This window comes from Pongo abelii, chromosome 14, assembly GCF_028885655.2.
Source record: "Pongo abelii isolate AG06213 chromosome 14, NHGRI_mPonAbe1-v2.0_pri, whole genome shotgun sequence".
Lineage (NCBI taxonomy): Eukaryota > Metazoa > Chordata > Mammalia > Primates > Hominidae > Pongo > Pongo abelii.
In genome coordinates, this window is record NC_071999.2 from 49,646,433 (window position 1) to 49,672,677 (window position 26,245).

The following is a 26,245-nucleotide window of genomic DNA, read 5'->3' on the forward strand; positions in this document are numbered from 1 at the left end:
CAGATCTACACACTATTTTGAAGCAGAAAAACGAGAAAGGAATCTTGAAAGAAAGAAAGAAAGAAAGAAAGAAAGAAAGAAAGAAAGAAAGAAAGAAAGAAAAGAAAAAGAAAAAAGACTTCTCAAGCTCAGAATCAGCCCTTGCTATTAACATCTCCTTGAAGGATCATTAGAGGCCCCCAGGGGCTAATAGGGCTGAGTGGAAGGTAATTCTGTGTGCTCTTTCATCAGCTGGCAATTTCTAAAGCACCTGCCTATTTTTCCAGGCTTCAAGAGTGGTCACATCAGCCAATCCTTTCTTGTTTTCCATAATCCCATGACAAAGACCATTGTTGACAAAGGCAAAAAACATACTGTGCCTTGCCTCCTGGGTGTTTTCTGTTTTCCATCTCAAAATGGGTATTGATGGACTGATCCTCTGTGTCCCAGTGTTAGGTGTCAGGGATGGGGGCAGGGGTCCCAGAGGAGAAAAAGGGGAGGGTCTTTTAGCTACATAAAACCTTCATTCTTCTCCAGCAGAAGTTCCAGGCTTGGCTTCCATCAACTTTAGGGGTCTGCATGGGGATTAGGGGATTCCTGAGCCTCTTGACATCATATTCAAAACTGTGCAAATATGCATAGGTGCTCCCAAGAACATGGTTTCTGTTCATATCTTGTTTTATTTTTTTTGTTTTTGTTTTTCGTGTTTTTTGTTTTGTTTTTGTTTTTTTGAGACAGACTCTTTCTCTGTTGCCCAGGCTGGAGTGCAGTGGCACAACCAGGCTGGTCATGAACTCCTGGCTTCCAACGATTGGCCTGCCTCGACCTCCCAAAGTGATGGGATTACAGGCATGACCCACTGCACCCGGCCCACACATCTTGTTTTCTTGACTATGGTTCCACCTCACTCCCTCGATAGTTCAGTCCTCCAGCTCTCATCTCTGGCTTCACTTCTTAGATTTAATTTCTACTTCCTATCTTGGGTTGGGCTGATTTCACGTGCTTTAGGTAAAGTCTTGCCTAGTCCAGCCAAGCCCTATAATCTTGGCAACCAGACACAAGCCTTACTGGCTGCCTTCTTTTCCCCAAACAGTCCAGGTCCAGACATTCAGAGTCCAGCTGTATGACAGATGGGTTTGAACTAATGAAGATGTAATGCCATCTCACTATTCTTATAGGCTAAGCAATCTGCTCTTGGGAGCATAGTCGTGGGAGTGGAACCTGATGAGTTCAGCAGGGTTCAACATGAACAGAACTATCTTTCTAAAGGAGCATATATTGGCTCAAGCCCATAGGAATACATCCAGATGAATAAATGACCAATTCAGAATTTAATTTCAAAAGATTAGAGTAGGAAGGGGCTTAACAATTTTTTTAAAAAATTTTTTGAGACAGGGTCTCACTGTGTTGTCCTGGCTGATCTTGAACTCCAGGGCACAAGTGATTCTCCTGCCTTGGCCTCCCAAAGCGTTGGAATTACAGAGATGAGCCACTGCACCCTGCCAGAAGAGGCTTTAGATATAACGACATTCTGCCTTATCAAAGTGAGCAATTCTTTGTTTGCCTCTCAAACTTTAATGTGCATATAAATCACTGGAGGATTCATATTCACACTTAAATAACTTCTGCCTTGTCGTTTACTGGGAAGGAAACTGAGGCACATTGGCTTCAGACTCATAAGTTCCTCCCTGCCCAGTGCATTTTTCCAAACACTGCCCTGCTACACAATAGTTCAGTTAAAATGGAAAGAATAAATGTGTCATTTCGTTTTAAAAATTGTCAGAAGGGTCTATGTCTCAAACATGGCCCATAAAAAAAATTTGCTGGGTGCGGTGGCTCACACCTGTAATCCTAGCACTTTGGGAGGCCAAGGCAGGTGAATTAACTGAGCTCAGGAGTTTGAGACCAGCCTGGGCAACATGGTAAAACCCTGTCTCTACTAAAATACAAAAAATTTGCCGGGCATGTTGGCACATGCCTGTAATCCCAGATACTTGGGAGGCTGAGGCATGGGAATTGCTTGAACCTGGGAGGTGGAGGTTGCAGTGAGCCAGGATCATGCCACTGCACTCCAGCCTGGGCAACAGAGCGAGACTCCATCTCAAAAAAAAAAAAAAAAAAAAAAATATATATATATATATATATATATATATATATATGAAAGTTGGGGTGGCTCATGCCTGTAATACCAGCACTTTGGGAGGCCGAGGTGGGCAGATTGCTTGAGCCTGGGAGGTCAAGGCTGCAGTGAGCAGAGATCGCGCCACTGCACTCCAGCCTGGGAGACAGAGCCAGACCCTATCTCTAAAAAAAAAAAAGGTCTCGCCCAGGCTGCAGTGCAGTGATGCAATCATAGCTCACCGCAACTTTCAACTTCAGGGCTATAGCATTCCTCCTGCCTTAGTCTCTCCCATAGCTGCAACTACAGGTGTGCCACCATGCCTGGCTAACTTTTATATTTTTGTAGAAACAAGGTCTCACTGTGTTGCCCAGACTGGTCTTGAACCCCTGGTCTCAAGTGATCCTCCTGCCCCAGCCTCCCAAAGTTCTAAGATTACAGGCATGAGCCACCGTGCTCAGCCTTGAACATATTCCTATGTGATATATCAAAGTCCTAGACACTGATATATTTCCTCAAGGATTCCAGAGGGAATAGCAAGGCCAAGAAGAAAAAAATGGATTTGAGAAGAGGTGAAGCAGGCAAGATACATCTGTAGAATACCAATTATATCAGTCACTAGGCAAGTAAGATGGTGACACATCCACATAGGGATCCCGAAAAAATGAAGTCCAAATTCACATCAGGGAGGGTATCTATAGTTTAGACCCCTGCTACTCAAATTGTGGCCCATGACCAGGAGCATCAGAATACTCAGGAACTCAATAGAAACAGAGCTTCCCAGTCTCTGTCACAGACCTACTGAATGAGAATCTGTACTCCAACAAGATCCTCCAGTGACTTAGATGCACTCTAAAGTTTAAGAGACAAAGAATTGCCTACGCTGGCTTTTTTCCCTGTCTAGTTTAAATTACTTTGAAAGTTAGATAACAGAAATGGAAAACTAGGACAAATGAAATTTGCGTGGGTGCATGGAGGGGGACGTGTAAGAAAGACCACTAGAGGGAATTAAAGCAAGATCACAGCAAGAGTTTTACTTCTTGAGTCGAGTGTATATCTTAAACAGCTCTTTTCCTCTGAGCTTTAATTAATTGGTTTGCATTAGTACACTGCATTGTGAAGGGCCTGTGTTTGCAATTAGATGGCTCTCACAGATGGGGCAGGGTGATAAGGCACTTCTGCCCAAGAGGCGGGATAGTTACCTGTGCCCAAGAGTATATTTCTCACATACAAGGGCTCCTCTTTTTTTTTTTTTTTTTTTTTTTTTAAGAGCACAGTATACCTTCCTTCCTGATGAAATTCCTGGCTAACAGTTCAAATCTTTTTTTAAAAAATTATTTTAATAAATAAATATAAAAATGGAATATTGAACAAATAAATAAAAGTTGGATGTTAGCTGCCATCATCCAGACTGTATTTTACATGAGTAATTCACACATTTCCAGATTCTGTGGGAGAGGAGACAAGAGTTCCTGGATGTCCATGGATGTCCATCTGTAAACCTGAGCAGTTTAAAGCTTCTAAATCCCAATTAGGCTGCTCGAACCAACTGAGATGCCACAAATGCAACCTAGTGGCTTTTCCCATGGGAAGTCAGAGAAGTGGAAAATATTTCAAGCAATTTGGGCATGCTTGCATAACCCTTTTGTGGAAATTCCTGCACTAACAATTTGCAATTAAAGTGAAAGTGAGTAAAAATAGAATGACCTCTCATTTCCACAATGACTGTATTTTGTAGACTCTGGTGTATGAATTTGCTTTATATCTGACCCATACATAATGATGAAGAAACCAAAAATAATCAGCCTTCTGTATGCCTAGCAGTACAGAGTGTCTATCAGGCAGCAGGTTGTAGCATTAATGACAGTTTTTAGCTAAGACAGAAGACATGGTTGCATAAAACATAAGCAAATCAACAGCCAAGTGAAGACAGAAAAACACACTCTCAGTCCAAATTATAATTGTAAATTCATATTATCTGTAGCAAATGTGGTCTCCCAGGCAGCCTGGTGCCTAAAATGCCCATGCTTTTGGGTCACTCCCCAATTTAGCATTAACTGCTGATGTCTGGGATTAGCAATTAATTTTTATCAACCTAATGAAAGTTTCATTAGAAAAGTCACTCTGCAAGATGGAAAACAGTCATATAGTGTACTATACAACAAAATGTGTGTATTTCTGCCTTTAATGCTGTGAATTATCTATGCCATTTCCTCCTTTTAGCTTGGATAAATAAAAGTTCAATGCTAACTGGAAAAAGTTTTGAGACTCACTCTGGTAATGTCATTATGCCATAATTCTTTCAAATATTTCTGAGATGCCATCAGATAGTTATAGGTTTTCTCCAAGATTTTTATAAACTCTATGATTATTGTATAGAGTGTTTATGTCATTTGATGACTAAAAATATCCACGAGAAGAAATTTTCTCTGATTGAATCACCTACATATGCTAAACAATTCAAGCAGAACTGGGTTATTTGGCAGAGGAGAGAGCCTGTGAATGAAAATGATCGGTTAATGAACTGAAATTGCAAGCTAAACAGAGGCCACATACCACTCAGCCTGGGTCCAAGGGACTTTCAGCAAGGGGTGAGCATGAAAGGACAAATTGGAGCCCAATTGTGAGGGGCATGGAATGCCTTAGTGATGATTTTGGCAAAAAAACACTTCCCACAGACATTTAGGCAAGGTGACAATGTGAGTTCTCCATTTTAAAAGGAAATCTCTGGCCCCAGCGGCCAGAAGGGAGACCAGTTTGACTGAGTTTGAACCAAGCATTGTGAAATGATGGGAAACAAGTAAAAATAGAGATAGATGCGATGGGATTGGGGCAATAGGTAAAGAGCAGGTCAGGGGTAAGTGAAGTTTCTGCTTTGAGCGTAGGTGGGTGGGTGGTGGTTCCATTCACTGAGTTAGAGAACTCAAGAGAAAGGAAGGAATGAGATGCTGTTGGAGGTACGGTTTGAAGGCCCTCTGGACACGTGTGAGAGGCTGCTAGAAACATAAGCATGGAGTTAGGAAGGGCCTAGACCAGTGATTTGGAAGCTACCAGCATATAGACATGGCTGGAGTTTGTTGAAGTGCATGAAATTGCTCATACAAGAAAGTATAAAAAGACAGAGGGAGTGGGCATGAGGACAGGCAGAGCAAGAAAGGAGTCAGAGCGAAATCAGTCACGGCAATGGGAGAGATTTTAAAAGCCAGTCTGCAGACTGACATGATACAGAGAGGTACGAACCAGGCTGAGCAATTCAGAGAATGAACTCTGGCCTTTGAGAGAGCAAGTTAGGTTCTAAGGAAAAAGTTATGATCTATGGCCAAGATTTGAGATATTATGTGTCGTGAAGCTGAGGGTGGGGTGGTCCACTTACTTAGACAAAACAGAAACTGTGCAAATAGACCCAGCAGATTGAGTCGAGGTGCGTGAAAAGGAGAGGTGCAAGGTGAAGAGCTTGCTGACTTAAGCATGGTCACACACACCAGCCATATTGCCTGGGGAAGATGTGCACGCCATGGTGCAGTTTCAGCTCTGGAAACAGTTGACCGGTGGAGAGGTGGGATAGAGGCTATGCTGGCAGGGAGTGCGGGAGTCAGTTTTCTGTAGTCCAGAGAGCTTAGCTCTAACAAGAGCTGCCATTTCTTAGAGGCTTTTTTTTTGAGGGGGGGCTTCACCTTCATTATCTTGTTTGAGCTTCAGAACAACTTTGCAAGGTATAATTTAAAATTGAGGAAAGTGAGGCTCAGAGAGCCAAGGAACCGCCTGAATCCAACTGACAGGGCAGAATTTGAACCCACATTTGTGGAACCTCAAAGCCCTGATTCTTTCCTCCATAACATTCTGCCTTGGGTCAGAGATGTCTGTCCTCAGGTAGCAGGTCCATCAGGTCTAGGAAGAAAGTCAAGCCTGAGACAAACAAGACCACAGGGCTCTTGAGCTCCCAGCCACCAGCCCAGGAGCAAGAAAGGGTTGGTGTTCTGCAGGAGATTGTGATGTGAAGAAGGGGACTGATCAGAACCAAGGAGCAAGAGCCCAGCCTCCAGGACTTTAACAAATTGAGAGATGTTGAGGCAAGGGCAGCAGCTGTCTCCCAGCAACTTGGGGCCCCAGGTCTGACCAAGAGCAATGACGGGCAGGGGAGCAAGTTGGATTGTGACCATGAAAAGGTCGTGTGTTTTATTTAGGGAATATAGGAATTAAGTGTATTAGTCTGTTCTCGTGCTGCTAATAAAGACATACCCCAAACTGGGTAATTTAAAAAGGAAAGAGGTTTAATAGATTCACAGTTCCACTTGGCTAGGGAGACCTCACAATCATGGTGGAAGGCAAAGGAGGAGCAAAGTCACATCTTACATGGCAGCAGGCAAGAGAGAGCGTGTGTAGGGAAGCTTCCCTTTATAAAACCATCAGGTCTTGTGAGACTTAATCACTGTCACAAGAACAGCATGGGAAAGGCCTGCCCCATGATTTAATTACTTCCTGCCAGGTCCCTCCCATGACATGTGGGAATTATGTGAGCTACAATTCAAGATGAGATTTGGGTGAGAACACAGCCAAATCATATCATTAAGCATGTATATAAGTCAGAGACATGCCAGTGAGAAGAGAGAGGAAAGAGGAGAGAAGAGTCATAAATCAAGGATCAAAATCCCAGGGAGGGGGATTAGCTCTGGAAAGAATGAAGGGTGAAGCTGACGGCCCGCCTCTGCACAGCGCAGCACTGAGTAAATGAGATTGGAAATGGAAGTGATAAGGAGGAAAACAAAACCTTCTCCCTTTAAATTCTTGTTCTGGGCTTGGTGCGGTGGCTCACGCCTGTAAAACCAGCACTTTGGGAGGCTGAGGCAGGCAGATCACAAGGTCAGGAGATCCAGACCATCCTGGCCAACATGGTGAAACCCCATCTCTACTAAAATACAAAACAATAGCCAGGCATGGTAGTGCTTGCCTGTATTCCCAGCTACTCGAGAGGCTGAGGCAGGAGAATCGCTTGAACCTGTAAGGCAGAGGTTGCAGTGAGCTGAGATCACACCACTGCACTCCAGCCTGGTGACAGAGCTAGGATCCGTCTCAAAAAACAAAAAATAAAATAAAAATAAATAAATAAAAAATTCTTGTTCTGAGACACAGAGAAACAAAATCTGTTTTCGTTTTCTTTCTTTCTTTTTTTTTTTTTTTTGAGACAGGGTCACAATCTATCATCCAGGCTAGAGTACAGTGGCGCCATGTTGGCTCACTGCAACCTCTGCCTCCTGGGTTCAAGCGATTCTCCTGCCTCAGCCTCCTCAGTAGCTGGCATTACAGGTGCCCGCCACCACACCTGGGTAATTTTTGTATTTTTAGTAGAGACAGGGTTTCACCACGTTGGCCAGGTTAGTCTGGAACTCCTGTCCTCAAGTGATCCACCCGCCTCACCCTCCCAAAGCGCTGTGATTACAGGCATGAGCCACCGCATCCAGCCAAAATCTTATCTATTTTTCTACCCTTACGTGGCAATACTTGAAATGTTCCCTTTCTGGTGTAGTGCCCAACAGTCTAGACAACAAGTGCTCTATTACAATTGGGTGAAATTAAAAGGATCAAAGAAGACAGTGAAAAAAGGGAGGAGGATTGGATTCAGAAGCAATATCATCACAGGATCTTCAAATATTAAAATTTAAAAATTTGAAGAAAGCGCTAACTCAGAAATACTCCATGGAATCTGGAAAGTTTTGCTTGCATAAGAGATGGCGCAGAGAGGGTATCAATGTTGTCCAGAGATTTGAAGAAGGTTTGTGTTTGTCTATATAACCTAAGGAAATAGGAGCAAGTTAAGTAAGTAATAGTAACTTGAGTTCAAGATTGAGTTCAAATATTGAACTCAATAATTTAATATGAGTAAAATGATTCAAAACTGAGACATGTTTTTGAGTAGTGACTTCTCTGTCACTGAAGGATTTCAAGTACAAGCTAGACAACAGCTTGGCAGGATTGTTGTAGCATATATAAAGGGTAATTTATCTGGGGCAGGGTCTCCCAATTTGTGAATAAAAGATCTCCAGGGGTAGAGCTTTTAGAAGGGGTTTGTGAATTCATGTGCACAAGTGGTGTTGCTTTAGAGGGAATGAAAAATGTGTCTGGCAAGTGTGTATACTGTTCCTTTTGAAATTATGTAAATGCTATTATGATTAATAAAGTACAAATTAATTATGGATGTCACTGAATTTATAAAAGTCTTTTCCCATTTTGGATTTTCTCAAAGCTCAGATATTAAAAATGCAACTACTATCACGTGGAAGACTTGCAGCCTCTGTTCTTTTAAGGTTAAAGGGATCTTCATGATCAAAAAGGTTAGAAACCATCTCACTAGAGAAATTTTCAAGTCCTTTTCAATGCAAAGATTGTGATTTCGTGACTCCTAGGAGATCAGAGGGCCACAGTTGGTTTGGGGGAAAAAAACCCACCCAAGCCCCAGCAGTTGGTGTACATACAATTCTTGGCATGTTAGCAGAAGAGCGCCCATAAAAACACTCTGAAATGCCACAACCAGAACAGAGCCACTAGCTGTAGCTCATCAAAGGAGTATGTTAGGGACCCATCATTTCCTTGTTCCATAAGCTGACACAACTTTGTTGCTCCAAACAGCAAGGGTATATTTTTGCCACTGTATGTATTTAAGTAGTCATCCAATTTTTGTCATTTCCAAATATCGTTTGTTTTGTTTTGTTTTTGAGATGGAGTCTCTCTCTGTCACCCAGGCTGGAGTTCAATGGTGTGATCTCGGCTCACTGCAACCTCTGGCTCCCGGGTTCAAGCGATTCTCCTGCCTCAGCCTCCCAAGTAGCTGGGACTACAAGTGTGCACCACCATACCCAGCTAATTTTTGTGTTTTTAGTAGAGACCTGGGTTTCTGCCCTGTTGGCCAGGCTGGTCTTGGACTTCTGGCCTCTAGTGATCCGCCCACCTCAGCCTCTCAATGTGCGGGGATTACAGGCGTGAACCACTGGGCCCAGCTCCAAATATCTTGATACTACCCTTTCTAAGTTTTTTTCATCTTTAAATATCTGGGTCATATTCTTTGCAATTCATATTCTTTGCTAATGAAATGCTTTTTGTTTAGAAAGAAGTGCTTGGATTTCACTATCACGAGCATGTATGAAATGGAGACATTTTGTTTTGTCAAAGTAAATCAGGAAAGTTGAGTCCCCTCCCCAAATCTACTCTTTTTTTGTTCACTGTATGAGACAGTTAAGATGAAATCTTTTTTGAGACAGGCTCTCACTCTGTCGCCTAGACTGGAGTGTAGTGGTGCCATCACAGTTCACTGCAACCTCCACCTCTTGAGCTCAGGTGATCCTTCTGCTTCAGTCACCCAAGTAGCTGAGACTACAGGCATGTGCCATCATGCTTGGTTAATTTTTATGTTTTTTGTAGAAATGGGGTCTCCCTATATTGCCCAGGCTGGTCTCAAACTCCTAGGCTCAAGTGATCCTCCCACCTCAGCTTCGCAAAGTGCTGGGATTATAGGTGTGAGTCACGATGCCTGGCTCTGAAATCTGATTTTTCATTCACAATTTCTTTCCACAGAAATTATAGTTCTCTACTCTCTGAAAGTTTTTTTTTTTTTTTTTTTTTGAGACGGAGTTTCATTCTTGTTGCCTAGGCTGGACTGCAATGGTGCAATCTTGGCTCGCTGCAGCCTCTGCCTCCTGCATTCAAGCCATTCTCCTGCCTCAGCCTCCAGAGTAGCTGGGATTACAGGCATGTGCCACCACGCCTGGCTAATTTTGTATTTGTAGTAGAGACGGGGTTTCTCCATGTTGGTCACGCTGGTCTTGAACTCCCAACCTCAGGTGACCCGCCCACCTCGGCCTCCCAAAGTGCTGGCATGACAGGTGTGAGCCACTGTGCCCAGCCTGAAAGTCTTTAATAGAAGGAACCATGGGGGCTCCTCCAAGGAGAACTGTGGAGAAGGTTCAATTTCTCTTCAGAGCTTCTCCCTTCCTCCTTCCATGCTGTTTCCTTGCAATTCAGCCACCGCCCCTACCCCAGACGTTTACCTCAAGCTATTCTGGGGTAGCTTCCCTCATGGTAAGACCTTTATGATCATACTGTGTGGGTGGGCCCAATTCTTATAATAATTGATGAAGTAGGCACACTTGACCCTATCAACGCAACATGATTTAAAGGGCTCAGACAGGACTTCCTGCTTAAAATTCTTTTCTTCATGCAGGTGTCCCAAGACCTGAACTCTTTCCATTGAGAGTTATATCTCTGAATTCTTTCCCCATCTTCTTTAAAATATACATACTTCTGGAAGAATAACTCATTAAAATAGGTCTCCAAAAGATGCTGTTATAGGTCAGGTGCAGTGGCTCATGTGTGTAATCCCAGCACTTTGGGAGGCCAAGGTGGGAGGACCACCTGAGCACAGAAGTTCGAGACCAGCCTGGGCAACATAGGGAGACCCCATCTCTACAAAAATATACATTAAAAAAAATTAGCCAGGTATGGTGGCACATGCCTGTAGTCTCAGCTACTCAGCAGGCTGAGGTGGAAGGATCCCTTGAGCCCAGGAGGTCGAGGCACAGTGAGCTGTGGTTGTGCCACTGCACTGCCACCATGGTTACAGAGGGAGAACCAGTCTCAAAAAAAAAAAAGATGCTGTTATAGATTTAAATATGTATTAAAAGACTTTCTCCTACTGAAATTACAATTTTGTGTGATTATAACCCAGTACTTCCTCTGTGATGTAGGTCCTAGACACAATGAAAAGAAGGCTTGACATATGGTTAAATATTTTCTATCATGTTTGAGGGTGACATCTGCGAGTGGCAGGCACCAGGCATGAATTGTGACCTAGAACCCCGGCATCCTTTCTAGCACTGTCTAAAGATCAAGTACACTAAGAAATATATTAATAGGTTAGCCTAACATCATAAAAGCAGCCATCCCACTTCACAGTTCTGTAAGAAGATAAGAAATGCAGAACTCCTAGTAAATCTAGAAAACAGAATACTCTTCACACAGACAATTGCATAGGAGTCAAATGAACCCTTCTTTAGAACTAGTCACTCAGAACACTAATGTTTATTAAAAGAATTAAAATTGGCTGGGCGCGGTGGTTCACGCCTGTAATCCCAGCACTTTGGGAGGCCGAGGTGGGAGGGTCACGAGGTCAGGAGATCAAGACCATCCTGGCTAAAATAGTGAAACCCCGTCTCTACTAAAAATACAAAAAATTAGCCAGGCGTGGTGGCACATGCCTGTAATCTCAGCTACTCGGGAGGCTGAGGCAGGAGGATCGCTTGAACCTGGAAGGCAGAGGTTGCAGTGAGCCGAGATCGTGCCACTGCACTCCAGCCTGGGTGACTCTATCTCAAAAAAAAAAAAGAATTAAAATTTAAAATTTAAGGTAGTTAAAGCCAAGAATCCATGTCGAGTTCAAAATATATCAAATATGCAAAGTTTAATGCTAAGAACTACTGTATGATATCAGAACATCAAAATAAGGAGGAAGTCGAGGAATCAAAGAGTGAACAAGCGCTGTAATCTTTGCAACATTCTCTCTGAGTTCCTTAATGAGGTGGTCTTACCTGGTGCTTGCAGAAAGGTGAAATTCTGCTGCATTGAGGCCCCCACAGCATGTAAACCCACTGGGAATAGCGGCCTGCAGAGATGAGACCAGGGAAGGACCAGGGGCCTAGGAGAGGGAACTCTGTGGTATTGCATAACGCTGTATTTTTGGAAGCTCTCCTTGTAAAAGCTCTGAATTGACTCTAAATACAAGAAAGATAAGCTTCCCTGCTAAATTCTGGAGTCTGAGAGGAGGATTTAGGGAGATGAAACCATCAAGAATGCCTTGATGACCTTTGTTGACGACCATGTGATCTTTTCACTTTAGGACAACTTCACATGTTCTTAGGAGGAAGCTTTGGATATATTTTTCACTTTCCATAACCAGAAATTTCTAGACCCCCAAGGTTCCTTTCAAGAATGTCATGTGTCTCCCCTACTATTTTTTTTAATTAATAGAGATGAGGTCTCACTATATCACCCAGGCTGGTCTCAAACTCCTGGGCTCAAGCGGTCCTCCCACCTCAGCCTCCCAAAGTGCTGGGATTCCAGGCATGAATCACTGCACCCGGCATCCCATACTTTTTAAAACTACCACAATTTCTGTCAAGAAGAGGTAGTATAAAAAAGAAATAAACAATATTCTGCTTTTCAGTTAAACAGAAGTTTGAGACACAAAAATAGAGAGTTAATCCATGATCTATTTCCAAACTTTTCCCTTGCCTTCCTTAATGGAAGGTTGCAGGGTGGTCCTTTGATAGTTTTGGCCAATGACATATCAGCGGGAGTCTGCTGGGGACTTCTGGGAAACGTCTGGCTCTCCTGGTTAAATGGATGGATAAGGCTGATGCTGTCCTCAACCCCCTTCTTCCTGCCTTAAATGCAAACTTGACATCTAAAACAGAGACAGCCATTGTGTGATGATGAGAAGAAGGCCTGGAGAATTGCCAAGACAGTGACCAGGACATCACCAACCGGCTGGTTCTAGGTTGTCTATCTCCAGACATTTTGCTATGTAAGGAAAATAACCCGCCATCTGCTAAAACCACGGTGACTTGGATTTCCATTTACAACGATTCAAGATTTTCATAGGCTTCACATGAAGGAAATAGCTTTGTCATTAGTTTTTGCCAAAAATATGTAGCATTTAATTAAAAATCAAAATATTTCCTAGCCATTAATATCAGTACAGAAATAGGCTGATATAAAGGCACCTTAAAGCTTTTGGCAGTCACTGAAATCCAACCACAAAAGGAAAACAAAATCATTTCATTTGCTTCTAAATTGTTTGATTTATTGATTTTTTCCCCAAGTATATTTATAATTAATTTAGAGTTTCTAGAGTTTGATATATTGATTCTTGGGCTGTTACTCTTATTGAAACTTCATGCCAACTAGTGGTATGAAAAATTCCTGTAATATAAATACCCTCTGAGTCTAGTGAAACTTTGCTTTCTCTCAGATTGAAATAATCTTGTGATCTGTTTAATCTACTTAATAATTCCCTGCTCTATTTCATAAAAGCCAAAATGCCTCAGTCTCAAGTAAAACACAAGGTTAAGGCAATTTTCTAATAACTTGGGGCAAAAGATGGAAAATTGGCCTCCTCTAAGGCTATTTCTAGAAGGAAACCCAGCAGGCCTTAGATTCTTGCTTCTTGAAATGTGAGCCCTGAGTCAGTAGCATTGGATAGGTCACCTGGGAGCTTGTTTAAAAAATGGAGTCTCGGGCCCCACTTCAGGCCTACAGAGTCAGAATGTGCATTTGGGCACCAGCTGCAGGGAACTGTGTGCACAGCAAAGTGAAAGATGCAATGCCCAGAGTTCCTTAGCCTTGTCTTCATCACCACCATCTGGTAAAGGTGGATGATGGCCCCTCTGCAGCCAGGCAGGAGCCGATTGGCAATGGCTTGGTCCATCCACTGATGAGGACATGTGATGACAAGTGGTGAGGAAGAAAAGAATGGAAAGAAGCCTGTTCTTGGGGCTTGGAGATGGCCTCTCCATCCCAACCCTGTGTTGCTGCTGTTCCATCCAATGGGAGGTGGCCTGATAGAGCAACATTCTATACGGTGATATTTCTCAAGCTGTGGGCTGCATGTTTTCTCAGGGGCCTGGAGTCTTCTTTTTTTTGTGGGGGGCAGGTAATATTATATTTTAATTTCAGTGATAATCTTAAAAAAGAATTAATATTATTAGAATCACATGGAACCCTGAGTACATCCACACAATACTTGTACTTCAAAGAGGATGCTATACGGGCAAACATTTTGCAGGAGTTTGAAAAGAGGAAAGTGCTGAGAGAGTTCATTCACTAATCCCATGGTCAAAGTTTTACATTCAAAAGAATCTGCTCCACTGCAGTTGGTGCATATTCCTCATGTAAGCAGAGCCCGTCATTATCTGTAGCGACTTGCAAAAATTCATTAGCAGCAAGCATAATGGTAAATCTACAATAAAGCATTTTTCTGTTTCTTATTCAAGCAGTGATTAGATTTGCTATCCATGTAATGCACATTTCAATTGCATCGTGATGTTAACTTTATCTTCAAAAATACAAGACTGTTTTACTAAACTACTTCTAAAATTTGACATTCATGGATTTCTTACTGACTGTTTTGCTTATGTATGAAGTGAAATTTTATTGAACTAGAAAACCAGTCTGAAAATGTTAATATTGTCTTGAAAAAGTATTCTTAGGTGAATAGATATTATTATTATTATTATTTGTTTGTTTGTTTTGAGACGGAGTCTCACACTGTGGCCCAGGCTGGAGTACAGTGGCAGGATCTAAGCTCACTGCAACTTCCGCCTCCCAGGTTCAAGCAATTCTCCTGTCTCAGCCTCCTGAGTAGCTGGGACTACAGGTGCCTGCCACCACGCCCAACTAATTTTTGTATTTTTTAATAGAATCGGGGTTTTACCTTGTTGATCAGGCTGGTGTTGAACTCCTGACCTCAGATGATCCACCTGCCCTGGCCTCCCAAAGTGCTGGGATTACAGGCATGAGCCACCGCACCCAGCTGTATTAGTATTATTGAAGTCACATTAGTACTACTGAAGTCACAAAAAGGAAAACAAAAAATATATGACCCTGTCTTAAAAAAAAAAAAAAAAAGCTGAACTGCTTTGGCATATTTTGTTTTCAATCTGAAATTATGCTGTTCTGACTCACCATTTCCAAGAGTTTACATGGAGCATTTGGATTGTGTATATCTGCGTAAAGGATTCAGCAGGAACATGGTTTTTGTGCTGTATGTTTCTCCAAAACACAAAATGGCCACACAGTTTCAAATTATTACAGTCAGTGTTATAGAAAGACAATTACTACTTCGTTAATACACACCCATCTTTCCTTATCCACCTTGACCTTCCTGGTCAATCAGTTTGCCCATTTATTTTTTCATTGCCTAGAAGTCTCTTTAAGTTAGAACGTGAGTAGTTTGTGAGAATAATGTCTACATAGTAGTTTGATGTCCTCATTATCCTAAATGGGGTTCTCTCCACACTAAGGATTAAAAATATGTCATACTCAAGCAATGTCCCCAGTGGTAGTTTCTTCTCTTCATTGCAGGGTGGTATGGTTTGGCTCTGTGTCCCCACTCAAATCTCATCTTGTAACTCCCATAATTCCCACGTGTTGTGGGAGGGACCCTGTGGGAGATAATTGAATCAGGTGGTGGGTCTTTCCCGTGCTGTTCTCATGATAGTGAATGGGTCTTATGAGATCTGATGGTTTCAAAAATGGGAGTTTCTCTGCACAAGCTCTCTCTTTGCCTGCTGCCATCCATGTAAGATGTGACTTACTCTTCCTTGCCTTCCACCATGATTGTGAGGTCTCCCCAGCCATGTGGAGCAGTAAGTCAAATAAACCTCTTCCTTTTGTAAATTGCCCAGTCTCGGGTATGTCTTTATCAGCAGAGGGAAAACAGACTAACACACAGGGTGACTGGTATCTTGACTTTTTGCAAATTTTGCTACCATGCCTGAGATATCATGCCACACATATTGTCATGAGCTTTTTGGTCCTAACCCAAAGCATAAAAACAACTCTGTATTAAGAGTGAGATTTGTGGCACTATTTTATAGATGGAAGAACTGAAACTTGACCAGAAATTTAGTCAATGTTCGAGTTCTATATACGAGAGGTTTTTGCAGACAGGTCACAAAAGAATAAATAACATAACACAAGTTTTACTAACACTACTGAGAACATTGGTGAAAATGAAGAGTCAATAGGAGTCACATTTAAGAATTCTGTTAACTCAGAAATGGGACTTTCCCAGACTATGCTGTGTGGCCAGATGACTGCTCCCTCTGCTACCCTGGAATGCCCCCACAGAGCAGAGAGGAGAAATGCAAATGCAAAGTTTAATTAAAAATAGCTCCTCAAGAGGTAGATCAACCCTGTTGTTTAATTAAATTGCAGACATTTTGGAAAACAGAATACTTAAGGGCTATATCTTATTTCTCAGGCATGCTTTGTCTGATTTTGGACTCTCCCCAACACAATCCAAAGCCAGCCAGATAGTGGATGTCTTTTTTCTCCCCAAGGAGACTACTCAGTGTTCCACAATTCCATTTACTACTCCTTTTCCAGACCTTGAGAAATGAGGATTGGGTAGTATTTTCCTCTCCATTCTCTTTTATGTGGCTTCTTCTAGATCTTTGGCACATTTGGGAATGACATCAAAATCTAGCCTTAAAAAGGCAAATCTGGGCTGGGCACGGTGGCGCAGGCCTGTAATCCCAACACTTTGGGAGGCCGAAGAGGGTGGATCATGAGGTCAAGAGATCAAGACCATCCTGGCCAACATAGTGAAACCCCGACTCTACTAAAAATACAAAAATTAGCTGGGCATGGTGGCGCGTGCCTGTAATCCCAGCTACTCAGGAGGCTGAGGCAGGAGAATCACTTGAACCAGGGAGTTGGAGGTTGCAGTGAGCCAAGATCACACCACTGCACTCCAGCTTGGCAACAGAGCGAGACTCCATCTCAAAAAAAAAAAAAGTAAATCTGTGCCACGTGGAGTCAGTCTGTGCCCATGTGGAGCCAGGGTCATCTTGCAGATGCAGAAAGAAAGACAATGGTGGCATTTTCCAAATCCTTGCTTTTGATGTTTCCACCCTTACCATCATGACACTGAGGCAGGCTGAATCCAAAAAGTTAGTCTGTGCTTCTGAATTTAGCAGCACCCTGAGAATTCTTCCTGCTCTCCAGGAGGACTGTTATGCTATCTGGTGATGACTTCCTATTATCTTAATCGCTTATATAAGATTGTGGTGGCTGGGCACGGTGGCTCATGCCTCTAATCCCAGCACTTTGGGAAACCAAGGTGGGTGGATCACTTAAGGTCAGGAGTTCAAGACCAGCCAACATGGTGAAACCCTGTCTCTACTAAAAATACAAAAATTAGCTGTGCATGGTGGTGGGCACCTGTACTACCAGCTACTTAGGAGGATGAGGCAGGAGAATTACCTGAACCCGGCAGGCGGAGGCTGCAGTGAGCCAAGATGACGTCGTTGCACTCCAGCCTGGGTGACAGAGTGAGACTCCATCTCAAAAAAAAAAAAAAGATTGTGGCATTGTTAGTTAAAATATGGAGTCAACCTAAATGTCTATCAGTGGATGAATGGATAAAGAAATTGTGATATATAAACACAATGGAATATTATTCAGCCCCCAAATGGGAGAAATCCTGTCATTTGGAACAACATGGAGGAATCTGAAGGACATTATGCTTAGTGAAATAAGCCAAGCACAGAAAGACAAATACCACATAATCTCACTTATATGCAGAATCTAACAAGGATGAACTCATAGAAGTAGAGAGTAGAATGGTGGTTACCGGAGGCTGGGGATGGTGTGTGGGGAGGGCGAGAATGGAGAGTTGTTGATTTAAGAGCACAAAGTTTCTTTGTAGACAGGAAAAATAGGTTTTGAGATCTATTGCCTAGCAGGGTGACATAGTCAATAATAATGTATGTATATTTCAAAATAACTAAGAATAAATTTCAAATGTCTCACCATAAAAAATGATAGGCAAGTGAGATGATGGATATGTTAATTATCTTGATTTAATCATTCCTTATTGTATACATGTATCAAAACATCACATTGTATCCCATAAATATACAATTATGATTTTTCAATTGAAAATAATATTAATAATAAAAAAGACTGTGAAATCGTTGAGTGCAAAGGACTTAGAGCTCATCTAGACCATGTGTTTTTCAGAAGTGGAAAATGAGACTCTCTGCTTTGAAGTGCCTGCCCAAGTTTGCAGTGGCATGGAATCAGAGTCCAGGTCCTTTACTCCTCTTCCAAAGCACTTCCATCTTGTGACTCGAAAAAGTTGAGTGCCACTGAAGAGACTGGGATCTGGTGTTAGCCATACAACAGGGAAAGAGGAGACACAGGAGGCAGATGCTGAGTTACAGACAGTGGGAAGAATGGGAAACAAAGTTAGAACCCCCACTTTCACCTATTGAGGACCAGATTGTTCCCACACCTCCAGCAAGGCTCTGCACCTACTGCTGAGGAAGGTGGGGAAGGGAGTCAGCAGCATGCATTCCTAAGGTGCAGCCCCGAGGGGCTGGGAAATGGAAGCCATGCTGCATGGTGAGGGACAGACCGGGGAAAGATTGTCAGCATGGGAGACCCTTGAAGAAGCCAGACTCAGGGGCTCCATTTGAGGCCTGACATAGTAAGGATGGAAGTGCCTGAATAAGACTCGGAGCAGCCAATGACAAATTTTCCTCTCACATTTTGGTCTAGTGCAGGCCCTATTAGAGTCATATAATGGAGACTCAGACTGGTGATCTCAGGGTCCAAATAAGAGCCGTGCTGAACACAGAATTCCTCCTGGATGTTTAACTCCTTGATATTGTAACACGCATTGTGGTCCATCTTCTCTTGTGGATACGTGAAATTTTTCACTATCTTCCTACAAAATAGGTTAGCTGTATGGATCTCAATTTATAGACAGAAGAAAAGGAAAAAAAAAAGAAAATCAAAGTGGCAAAACAGCTTGCCCAAGAACAGAAAATGCTAAAAGCCAACCATGGTCTAGGATTCACAGATATCAAGTTCTTCAATCTAGGATCCTATCCATGAATAAGCCACGGTTTCCAGTGTAATCCAAAAGTTGTAATATACTCTGTTCCACTGTTACTGTTTGTGTTGCAAAATTAGGGTTTTATAGTATTTTGTAGCATCTGAGCTAAGGCATGTCTTATAATTCAAATTATTTTTTTCTTTCTTTAACCTATGTCCCGATTGCCCTGAGAGTACTATACTGGCAGCAACCTGCACTTTGTTTTTCTAAACAGGAAATGGGTTAAACGTCCATCCTATCTTCCTGTCTCACTGGCTGCCACTTTCAGTCAGCTTTGCCAGCTCCTCCTTCTCTTCCAAGCCTCTGAGTGTTGGCCATTCAGAGCACTAGCTATATTCTCTCCCTAGAAGATCTCATCCTGTCTCATGACTTTATAAATTCTCTTGGTCCATTTTGTGTTGCTAGGAAGGAACACCTAAGGCTGGGTAATGTGTATATAGAAAAAGATTCATTTGGCCTATGATTCTGGGGGTTGGAGAGTTCGAGAATTGGCATCCACATCTGGTGAGAACCTCAGGCTTTGTCTACTCATGGAGGAAGGTGAAGGGGAGCTGTTGTGTGTAGCAATGACTTGGGGGAGAGGAGGAAAGAAAGAGTAGGGCAGTGCCAGGCTCTTCTTAACAACTCTTGTGGGAACTAATGGAGTGAAAACTCACTCACCTCTGGGAGAGGGCATTAATCTATTCATGAGGGATCTACTCCCATGACCCAAACACCTCTCATTAGGCCCTGCCTTCAACCTTGGTGATCAAACTTCAACATGAGGTTCAGAGGTGACAAACATCCAAACCATAGCTTATGCCTATTGTATATCCAGGATCCCCAAATTTAGCTCTCCAGTCCTTATTTCCTTTCCAAACTCCAGACTTACACCCAACTTTCTACTCCGTAGTTCCATGTGCATGGCTCATAGGCCCTTCAAAGTTAACATGTTCCAAAAAGAACTCTTGGTTCCATAGCTGCTTCATTCCCCACTCTCAAACCTACTCCTCCCCAATCTTCTCCCTCTTGATAAGTGGCACCACGACTCACCCACTTGCTACAAATCTAAAAGTCTTGCCTGAGTGTTCTTTTTCCTCACACACCCACATTCAGTCTGTCATGAAATTCTGTCAGTTCTACCTTCAAAATACATTCATCATCGTGACCTCTTTCACCGCCTCCACCTCTACCACCCTAGCCCAAATTCCTGTCACCTTCCAACTGGGCTGACCTTTTTATGGTCTCCAGAAGAGCACTCATGACCTTAGCAATCATTCCCCCATACCATAGCCAGGGTGGCCAAATACTTAGATCATGTTACTTCCCTACTCAAAAGCCTCCAATAACTTCCCATAGCCCTCAGCATAAAACCTCAATATTATGGCGTCTCCAGCCCTAGTGATCTCCTTTCCCCTAGTGGGTAGCTCAACTGTGACATCTCCACTTCCCTCCAGTCACACTTGCCTTCTTGCTTTCCTCTCCCGTGGGGGTTCCTAGCCTCTCCTGTGCCATGGGCCCCTTCAGCAGTCTGGTAAGCCCTATAGATCTCCTCTCAGAAAGTTTTTATTTTTTTATTTTTTGAGCCGGAGTCTCACTCTGTTACCCAGGCTGGAGTACAGTGGCACGATCTTGGCTCACTGCAACCTCTGCCTCATGGGTTCTAGCGATTCTCCTGCCTCAGCCTCCCCAGTAGTTGGGACTACAGTCATGTGCCACCACGCCTGGCTCGTTTCTGCATTTTTAGTAGAGACGGGGTTTCGCCATGTTGGCCAGGCTGGTCTCAAACTCCTGACCTCAAGAGATCCACCCGTCTCAGCCACCCAAAGTGCTGGGATTACAGGCATAAGCCACCACACCCAGGCCCCTCTCAAAAGGTTTGTTTGTTTGTTTTTTGAGACGGAATCTCCCTCTGTCACCCATGTTGGAGTGCAGTGGCACAACCTTGGCTCACTGCAGCCCCCGCCTCCCGGGCTCAAGGGCTTCTCCTGCCTCATCCTCCTGAGTAGCTGGGATTACAGGCACACACCATCACACCTGGCTAATTTTTGTATTCTTAGTAGAGGTGGGGTTTCACCATGTTGGCCAGGCTGGTCTCGAACTCCCGGCCTCAAGTGATCCATTTGCCTTGGCCTCCCAAAGTTCTGGGATTACAGGCATGAGCCACTGCACCTGCCATCAGAAGGTTTTTAAATGCATAAAATAAAATGCATAAGATGACAAAGGATGAAATATGGTTACAGTATATTAAATTTACAATGAAATATGTATACATATGATGTATACAATGAAAAAGTTACAATGAAATTGTAAATATTTAAATATTAAAAACACATTTGTGTTACAGTAATGAATGTGCTTCTTTATCAACATGTGAAAGAACAGGATCTAGCAGCAGCTCTAATAACTATCGTAATTTGGAAGTTGTGATAAGCACGAAAGATACTTCCAGATACCTGTAACAACTGTAATGTGATGGGAGAGTATCTGTGATTTTTATTGGTGTCAGAGTCACAGATGCTGCTAATATTACTGCAGCATGTTTGCCTCCAGTGATTTACTGAAGGAAAAACTAAACTTCAGTTAGCAGTTAGTGAGAATAGAGAAGTAATTTTCTTCCCCATTTAAGTTCAGGGACCTCCTGATTTTATCCATGGACCCCAAGTTAAGACCCTCTGCTTAACATACCAAGCTCATTTCCACCTCTGGACCTTTAGACTTGCTATTCCCTCACTTGGAATACTCTCTGTCTAGATCTCTGCATAGCTTATTCTTATCTTGCTCAAGCTTCTATCCAAAGGGTGCCTTCCCTCACCACCTGTCCACAGCAGCACCCCCATTCATCTGTCACGCTCCTTCCCTCCATCTGCTTCCTCTCCCCACCTTACTTACCACTCTTTCAAGTCAGGCTGTTTTGGTGTTTTGTGTTTGTTTACTTGTTTACTGGATTCCTGAAGGTGAACTGCACTGTCTGCCTTGTTCTCCACAGTCCCCCAGCATCTAGAAATGTGCCTGGGACAAGAAAGCACTTAGCAAATATTTGGTGGGATGATGAATGGCTGTAAAAGGATTAAATGATTTAGACTTTTAGATACTTGCAAGTATCTCTCCTGGGAAAAGATGTTTTGTTCCAAATTTCAGTCAAAAAAGGTATGTTTTCACAGGTTTTTAAAATTTTTCAAAATTAAGATTTTTAATGGAAAATGTTCCATATTTTATAGTCTTATAGCTATGGGTCATGAACCAGCTTGGGCATGTGCCTCCCCCACCAGAGGACTGAGTGTTAGAGTCCCAGAAGGTTGGTGAACCTTTATCACAATGAGCAATGGCTTGTTTTGACTACCTCACATGAAAGTATAACAGATTACTTCTAAAAATAGCTATTTTCTTTTGAACTTGTTCTTTCCATTTTGAATATGGCCGATCTTGAAAAGGGATTTATTGAATTCACATTATACTTCTCTCAAAAGCAAATAGCATTAGAGAGCAAACACAGTGGTTTATCACATGATGTAGAGGCAAATTAATCATTTATTGCAAGGTATAATTTAATATTGGACACATTGTGTTTGAGGGACTGGGGGACTTCCTAGTGAGAGCTTGTTAGTCATTAAAAATGTGGGTCTGGAACTCAGGAAAGCAGACTCAGCTTCAGAGACAAATGGGTGTCATTGTTGCACATGTGGTACTGGAGCAATGGTGGTAGGTAGGATTTCTCAGGTGGAGCATGTGGAATCAGAGATGGAGCCAAAGTCATCTCCTAAACAGCCCACAGAAGAGGGAAAAAAACAGGAAGGAAGACTTGGAATCAGAAGTACCAAGTCATTCAAGTAGCTACCTATCCAAGTATAAGTTGACTTACTAGTCGCCTAAGGTATGTAATTCCTGACTAGCTCCTGAAGATAAGAAAGAAGAGAGAATGGTAATACATGTACCATGACCTTTAAAAGAGAGAGAGAGAATTGGATAGAACATAAAACTGACAACATCTGAAAAAATGCTAATCATGCCTCATTCGCAAATTATCTTACAAAAGCAGACACCTAAATGGAAGAGTTGGCAAAAAGTAGAGCTTGGTAAAGAAAGCCAGAGAAGAAATACTAGGGCAAACCTCAAGTGAATACAGGAATAGCACTGAGAGCTAAAAAGGAAAGTTAAAAAAAAAAAAAACTTATTAAATGCCAACCGGTAGATGTGTCCCTGCTGTACCAAGAAATGTTGGTGTTCTCAGGGCATCTGTGTTAAGGAACTGAAACAAAATGTTTTTCATTCAAACAACTGCATTTTGAACAGAAGACTGAAAACAAAGTAAAGCAAAAAGATTGTAATCCTGAAACAAACTGACATACATATTCTATGAATGTGTAGTAGCAAAACACAGAAGCAGGATAATCATTTAATTGCATTCATGCAAGTACTTTGACTCTTCATTGTTGGCAAATAAATTGATAAGATTTTTAAATGGCAGAGAGGACAGATCTAGGAAGCATAATGCTTGTTCCTGATCAAAATGAGCTGATTGGAAAATTTTTCAAACATTTTCAAGCAAAACATTTGCATTTAATCCCGTTGAATCTGATGAAGTATGATTGACAGTGGACCAAGAGCCCCCAACCACTGTGCTCCCCATCCCCTGATCAAGTCACCACCTTCTCTCACACTCATCTAAGTGGTCCCTGAGAAACCTCCAAGGAAACCCAGGGGTCTGGGCAGCACATTTGAAAACCACTCAATCAAACAAAGAAGACACAGCGCGTGTAATACACAAGAACAATAATTCATGCCCAACGTTTTCTTAGTGACTTGATCCAACTTAAATGTATCCACTTACTAAGTGGAAGTGCTTTAAGCACCAGAAGGAAGTCAGCTTGGGACCCTGATTCTAGTTTCAGTATCTCGGCCGCAGCTGCCATCTATGCACACGTTCATTCTAAGCTAGATCTGAGCAATGGCAATGGTTGTAGCCACCCCAGCACACTGGCAGGTAGCAGTGGGGACGAGAAAGAGGTTTGTTGGGCATTTCCTACTCATTTTCCAGAGAAGTTGGGTGGGAAGTCAAGGAGGCAGGTTTCCAGGAGGTCAATGCAGCTTAAGTTTTAGAATCCCTCCCACAAACTCAGTTAATAAGTATCACCAATCCAAAAAGCATTGAAGATTAGCTACTGTGCAAACACTTGAATGCCCTGGAATCTTATGGCTTATATATGAAAGAAATTTGATAGAGGTTCTCCCGATCCTAAAAGTTTACATATGACCAATAACATGTTGTGAAGCCCCAAGAAAACTTTTCTAATTATCAATAGTAATAAAAGACAATTTCCCCTCAATCATGCTAGAGGGAAGACTGAATTATTTATGATCGCTATAGACAATGATAATACAAAATCATGGTAATGTAAATAAGTGTGCCGCCCCCAAAAATGTAATGAAAAGGCATTTAGGAAGATGTGCCTGGCAGTTTAGCAATAAAAATTATGACAATAGCTGGGCATGGTGGCTCACGCCTGTAATCCCAGCACTTTGGGAGGTTGAGACAGGCGGATCACCTGAGGTTAGGACTTTGAGACCAGCCTGACCAACATGGTGAAACCCCATCTCTACTAAAAATAAAAAAATTAGCTGGGCATGGTGGCACATGCCTGTAATCCCAGCTACTCAGGAGGCTGAGGCAGGAGAATTGCTTGAACTCAGGAGTCGGAGGTTGCAGTGAGCCGAGATCGCACCATTGCACTCCAGCCTGGGCAATAGGGCAAGACTCTGTCTCAAAAAAAAATAAATTATGATAATATTTTTCTAGGTTTTGTAGTGTTTCTGTTATTGATCAGCTTTTTATATTTTTTAATTTGTTGTGATTTCTTTTCTAATTCTAAAGAAATCACTTTTGTACCTGACTTTGTATTAGGCATTTTGTACTCTTTTTTTTTTCTTCTTCGTGTATTCTTTTTTATTTAAGATGGTGCCAAAGGCCAGGCACAGTGGCTCATGCCTGTAATCCTAGCACTTTGGGAGGCCGAGGCGGGCAGATCACTTGAGGTCAGGAGTTCGAGACCTCCTGGCCAACATGGTAAAACCCTGTCTCTGCTAAATATACAAACATTAGCTGAGTGTGGTGACAGGCACCTGCAGTCCCAGCTACTTGGGAGGCTGAGGCAGGAGAATCACTCAAACCCAGGAGGTGAAGGTTGCAGTGAGCCAAGATCATGCCACTGCACTCCAGCCTGGGCAATAGGGAGAGACTGCATCTCAAAACAAACAAACAAACAAACAAAGATGGTGCCAAAAATTATACAAGCCTCAGGCCTTGCAAAGCCTGGATCTGCATCTGTCTACCTTGAGGTACAGTGGGCAGACGACAGTTGCTTCTTGGGCACTGTCCTATTCTGCTAGAGTTTGCAGTAATTGAATGTGCAGACTGATGGGGATGGAATGGGGGCTTTCATAGATGAAAAAATCGAGAGACACAAAGTCAGTCTTATTTTAGACCACATTCATAACAAACGTCAAATCGCACCTCCTCCCCTCAAGCCAACTAGATCCTTCAATATCCAATTATCACCACGGACATAAAAGAAGGAAATGTTGAGTATAAAGGGAACGCCACCTTGCATCTAAGTTGGGATTCCACTCTGGACATAAATCATAAACTGCTGGGGTTGGCCTATAAGACATTATTTGCATGAAGAACAGAGAAGCCTTCTGGGAAAGAACTCACCCTAAGGGAGCAGGAGCTTCACATGAACAGCTTGCCCCTGTCATCTTTGCAAGTTCTGCAAAGAGAAGGTCAGAGCTTGCAAAAATGTAGCTTACCTTAGGGTTTATACACTAAAACAAACAGAGTGGGGAGACAGGGTAACTTTAGTATCCTGGGAGCCCTACTGCTTTCCACTGCTGTGGTATGAGACAGCAGCACCAGCAGGTATCTGGGGGGAAAAAGAGGCCTAGTGAGCACAGTGATCCCTGTTGGTGATCAGTAGAATGATGAGTGCGTAGCAGGAGTTAATTTATCCATGAGTATACAGAGACTTGTAGAAATAACACGGGAAGACACATTGCAGAGGACTGAAGAGGTCCTGGCTGAGCTGGTGTGGGCACGAACTAGTGAAATTTGGTTTATTGCTCTAGCAATGACAGGGCAGGGAGTGGGGATGCTCAGGGATAATATAATCAAGAGGACCTGGGAGTTACCTGCCACAAGCTTACTGTGTGACTTTATACCTCTGCTTTCCTCATGTGGAGAAATTTGGTGCAGGTGTCAGACAAATGATCTCTAAGATGTCTGCTAGCAGATTCAAATTAATGTTCTCTTTATTTTATCAGAGATTATATGCAAATGGTTTCAGTCATGGCAACAGCTGGGCTCCCGCAGGCCTGCAGTAAGTGACTTTTAGAAATTATGCCAAGTCTTGGCATAATTTCTAAAAGAACGTGACTTTTAGAACTATGCACCTACTAATTTCTAGATGAACAAAGTGAATCCCAGAGCAAACAAGTGACTT

At 42.6% G+C, this 26,245-nt stretch overlaps 1 long non-coding RNA gene across 1 annotated transcript in view; it reads left to right on the plus strand.

Moving 5' to 3' along the window:
* LOC112128578 (uncharacterized) overlaps positions 1-26,245 on the plus strand; it is a 57,206-nt gene that overhangs the window by 22,958 nt on the left and 8,003 nt on the right. The window lies entirely within an intron of this gene.